A 5788-nucleotide genomic window follows, 5' to 3' on the forward strand; every position below is an offset into this window, starting at 1 on the left:
GTGTACGAAACACAACGGTCCAAAATCTCTGTGCATTGAGCCCATCAGGACAGGTCATAATTCCCAGCAAGTTGCACATCTGGAAATGTCTGTGTTTGTCGGGTGGAATTTAAAGTGAACAACTTTTCTGAGTGACTGAGCCTAAATTTACCCCAGCTGAGGCCTGCTAGCCATTGCGGGACTATTTCAGCTGGCCAGGGACAGCCACAGATTCCGCTGCCATGAGTGCCCTGCAGCTGGGAGCAGTTAAGTCTGGCTGGAGCTGCAGCCTGCCAGGAAAGCCAGGGCACTAGCAAAGCAGGGCTGCTGGCTGGATGTCACTCTTACAGGTGTAGAGCGGAGACTCTCTCTTCTCTTTGGAAAAAAGAACAACCCAAAACAAAAACACCAAAAAAAGCCAAAAAACACCACCCCACCCAAACAATGAAGAACAAGAGGTCAAATCACTGACCCAAAGACAATAAAGTAGCTATCGAACCCCAGAACATAAATTTCCTTTTCTAGAATATCCTGGGCTGGTTCCAGCACTTTGCATTGATGCAGGCAGGAGGAGGCAGGTCCCCCCCATCCCCTTGCAGTTTCTTCACCCTCCAGCAGATGACAGTCCCTGAGCCCACCATTACCTTCTCTCAATTAGGCAAGGGCTGCAGCATCACCGAGGTGGCCTCGCAGGGGCTCCGTTCTTGGTGACTCTAAGTTAATGACAAAGAAGCAGTCCTGATCTCTGACCCACGTGTTGCACACTTCTTGCCCCGTGCTTAGGTAAGCAAAAGTCTCTTTAAAATTACAGCTGGAATCAAGACAAAGAACATGAAAACAATATTGGGGGTGGTTCCAGGTGTATCTTGTGCCACAATTTCCAGATCCGGAGTTGCTGGCTCCTTCGCAAGCTGCGAGCTCAGCCCAAGCAACAAGGAATAGCTTCTTTCCACCACAGCCATCCTTGCTAACAACAAGGCGCTTGGTCCTGGCAAGCAGCTGTCAATTCTGCTGCTGCTGAGTCAGGCAGAACGAAGCCCCCCTCGCTGCCCTGCAGGTGCACTGCCTCTGCGGAGCCAGCTGTAATCGCACTTGCCCAGCGCCCCAGCTAAACATCACCCGCCAAAAGCAATGTCAAGTGAGACTGCACGCAGGGTGGAAGCGATCAGAACGGCAGATTCAGACATATTAACGGACAGAGCAGTGTTGATGCTACCATCTTTTCCATGCCTACTTCTTACCCGGTACAGGGCAAACGCTGAGGTTTCTTTACCAACACCTATCCATTCTGCGTGCTTATGGAGGTGGTGTACTTCCCACACAGAAGCCCGCAAGGGAGAACGGGCGTCTTAGCCCCTTTGCTCAGACGAGGCACCTGGAGCTTCCCTGAGCAGCAGGATGTTTGGGGAAAAGTACAATGGGATTGCTCGCCAGCCTCCGGAATTGGCACGAAGGCATGAGCACAGCTTCCTCGCATAAGATATCTTGCCTTCACCAGCTTTTCCTCCCAGACTTTCAGCAATGATAAATACAGAGAATATTGCTGCAAGCATGTCTGCACTGTGTTATTTATCCTTTGGATTTGCACTTAGGGTTTTATTTGTAAAACGAAAGTGGGACCATAAATCTGCTCTACAAAGAGCCAAGGGAAGAGAGAACAGAATTTTTCAACAAGGAGATGCTGCTAAGCACAGGTTTCCCATGGAAAGGAATGCCAGCCAGGCTATTGCCCAGGTACACACCATGTGTTGTGGCGATAGCTGAGTGTCAGCCTTTTTCTTGCAGGTGCATTGAGTCATGCCTCCTTGCACAAGTAGCTTTCAGGTTGCTGCAGCAAGGATGGCCCTTCTGTGGGACCTTCTTAAGTCATAGCTTCTGCCCTTTTTCTCTTACAAAAAAAAAAATCTCAACTGGGACTAGAATGGGCCACAAAACTAAAAAACTAAGGGTGACCACGATTAACTTGTCAGGGTTGAGTAAGAAGCCACTGGACAAGCCTAAGTTGACGACATTCCAGAGTAACCATTGTGATCATGGCCTTCAGCGTGCACATGACGGCCCTTGGGGTGCCGTGCCCCAAGTAACACACCGCGCCTGCAGGTGAGGATGGAGCCAGGCAGTCTCACAGGCAGATCTCCTTGTTCTGCATTACACTGGCCTGTTCCTCTTCAGCCAGCGGCTCCCACTTCTGCTTCAACTTCGGCACTGCCCACCACGACCAGTTCTGCGTAACCCCGGTGTCCAGATCAGATCTGCCCAGCTCCCACCAGCCCCTCCAGAATTCCAAAGCACTGTCAAGTCCACTTGCCAGATGTTATCTTCCTCCCATTATTTTTCATGTCTTGTGTTTTCCTGACAACAAGGCTGAGCTATTCGTTGCTGCAGAGAGGGGCTTCAAAACAGCTTGTGCCTTGCAAATCCACTTCATAGTCTGAGGTTCAAAGAGTACATGCAGCTCCTGAAGCCAAGTCAAACAGGAATCTAGGGCCTGCAAGGCTTTCAACAGTTAAGTTTTCTTTAGGCTACAATTATTTTGCTTAGAAACTAGACCCTTGATCTGTTGCAGGAGGCTGCAGTTTAATAAAGTCAAACAATTTGCTCTTTGCAATGTACTATTTGTGGTACAAGTATCATTGAGTTATACCGCTCACCCTCGCCGCTGCCTCCTGGAACCTCGTCTGTTTATATACAGAAAGCACTCCTAAAAATACCCAGCGATGTTAGCTGAGGATCTGGCTCTGTCTCTCCTCCTCCTGCTTCTGCCTCCATAACATCCTTCCATCATCTTCATGCTCAACAACACCAGCTGTTCAAGCAACCTTACTCCTGTCTCACCCTCTAAAAATTTGTTCTTTTCCTTCCTCCTTTGCCAGTAGCCATTATCCACCCAGTCACAGAGCGCCTTCCGTGATTTTGCCATGCCACATCCCATCGAGTGCTTTCTCGCTGGATCACTAAGTTACAGTGAAGGCCACACTGTCTTTATCAAATCCTTGAGTACACCTACACAGCTCTGCCCACTCCTCAGACAATAAGAAGATTCCAAGTTGGGACAAAAATAGCATCAGAAAAATAACAATATATTTTATTACTGTCTAAAGGGGCATTTGAAGACTGCAAAACAAGACGCAGTACTTTCCACAGACTAACTTTTAAAACCACTCTCAGGGAAGGCACCCTGGAGACAAAGCATCTCCCAATGGAAACACCACTGCAAATAAAAAATATTTTCATAATAGTACAAACAGAAAATTTGCAGAGTAAAAACCCAGCCAGCTGACAAAACCATTAGTTATTAAACTTCAGGTAAAATTCAAAAGCGGGTCTGGGACTCAGCTCACCTTTCTGATCTGTCTGGTGCCCAAGATGTGGGCAGAGCCTCCCCTCTCACAAAATGCCACTTGTCAAGCGATAGGGGCTTCCAGTTGCTGCAGTCAGATCCTGCTTGCTGCCAACAGTCCTCATGACCACAAAGATCTCGAGTGCATTCAGCAGGCCGAGACTCACAGCGGCATGAAGGATCTTTGATCCCTCAGGCTGTCCACATACCACCAACTGACTCCAATGTTTCTCTTCCATAGGTGTCCAGCAGACAGGCCCTGAAAATGAAAGCTCAACAACCCGCCATCATTGCTTAGTAGTAGACAAGATCCACCTTTGTGGTTATTCCCAGTGTAAAACTCTTCTGAAAGACAGTCACGGCTCCACAAGCCCCTTTCTCTGAAAACAACGCATCTCATTAATTTAACTCCTCCTAATTCGATATATATCATATATCATTCATATAATTCATATAACCAATATAATTCATTAATTAATCTAATATTAAATATCAGCAATGAGATAGTCACAAAAATTTACAATCAAAATGCCTCACCAAAGCCCTTAAGATTGCTTTAGGAGGACCAACAGTTTTTAGACAAAAATTCAAAAAAAACTGAGGAGCACAGAATGGTAAAAAGTGAGACACTGATATCTCTTCCACTAAAAACATTTAGGTTGCTTACCATAATTAAATAAATCAGTTCTCTACAAAACCCCCACCCATCATTGGAAAACCATCAGCCGGCAAAGAGCGAGCGAGGGATTATTTGCTCAGCTCTGGTGACAATTGGCTGTTACCAGAGTTATTCTGACACATTGTTTTGAAGAACATCTGTTTCCACTCCGACTCCTTTAACTTTCAGATGTGGAAAACAAAAGCTCGTTTTCATGCCATGTCTCCCATCTTCAGTTGGCAACAGTTGCGTGATTGTGAGGTTATTGTTATGCTGGATGATCTGTTTGTCAGTTTATATTTTCCTATCATATCTATTTTTAGCTGCTCATTAGTATTACTTGGAGCCTCTCCTATAAATCTTAAACATTTATAGCACATCTCGACAATTCATCAAATGGAGCCAACCTCCAAGGAAAGGAAACCCAAACCACTTCCCCCTGCTCAGCTGAATGAGATTCAGATCCTTGTCTTTTAAACTTCAAACTCAACATTTTCCCATCTGCTCTTTATACACAACAGCCCTTTTGCTCCACACCAATATTTTATTCTCCATTCATAACTTTTTACCTCCCTCCAGAGGTTTCCTGATGCTTTTAGTCTGCTGGACTCATAGAAGACTTGGATTTTGGAGGGTTTCCCCCCCACACTCCATTGAAGGGGAAAAATAATTATTCAGCAATGAATGGCCACTTTTCATTACTCATTCACAAGAGGAACACAGCAGGATCCCAGGGCTGGACTCAAAGACACTTTTCTTTGCCATTCTCGCAAGAGGAAAAGAGCATTTTATCAGAGACTATTCAAACTAAGGATATTTATTACAAAATCAAATTTACTTTTTGCTCTCTGTTCTGTTCATTGACTTGCATTTCTGACCCTCCGTGCATGCATGTATAACTATCAACCAGCTGCACAATTTGTGTAGCTGTGACCATGCCTGGAGGTACCAGGACACCCGATCTGGCCGGGCCACCCTCGCAGGGAACATTTCTAACGGCCACCGACAAGATGATTTCAAGAAATAATAACCAGAAGACGTTGCCTGGCCAAGAGTTTGCAGAAGAAAGGTCTCTACTTGCAAAGAAACACCATTCCCTGCCAGGCAGTGCTCGGCTGCCAGGGGAGGCTGTGCAGCAGCTCCTAGCTGGTGGTGCCAAACACTGCCACAGGCCAGGGGAGATGCTCTCCTCCTCCTCCTCCTCCTCCGCTCTCCGGGGGAAATCCCAGCCTTGCATGCTCTGCACATTTCAAGGCTAAGCAACACATTTCTCACATGGAACTGTTACTCGTCTGTATGTAATCAGCTGATACCTGACTGCAACACACAACCGATTAAAAATCAGACTGACCACCTTTTCCATTTCCTACATATTTGAATTAATCAAAGGAGACATCATACAACAAGAAATGAAAACTCTACCAAGGAAAACAGTCCTGGCGAGCATGTTAATCTTACAGAGTGGCTTTGATTTAAACTGCTCATCTGATCAGGCGGATAGAGCTCTCTTGCTTTTGAGGGAGGTAGGAAGCGCCTGGGAGAAGGCAGTAACAGAAAGGAGTATTGAGATTTTTTACAACTGAAGTTGCTTTCCATCAATTCACACAGTGCTTAAATTCACCTGATGCCTTTTCCTACTGTCATCTTTAATGGAAGGAAAAAGAACCCAAACAAACAAACAAAAAACCAAAACTCCAAACCAAAAAACCCAACCAGTTTAGACTCAGTTATGCCTCCATGTCGTTACATTCTGATTTTACGATCACTGTAACCTCCGAAGTCCTGCAGTTTCTAACCCACCCTGCTCCTCA

The sequence above is a fragment of the Phalacrocorax aristotelis genome, chromosome 14 (assembly GCF_949628215.1).
Source record: "Phalacrocorax aristotelis chromosome 14, bGulAri2.1, whole genome shotgun sequence".
NCBI lineage: Eukaryota > Metazoa > Chordata > Aves > Suliformes > Phalacrocoracidae > Phalacrocorax > Phalacrocorax aristotelis.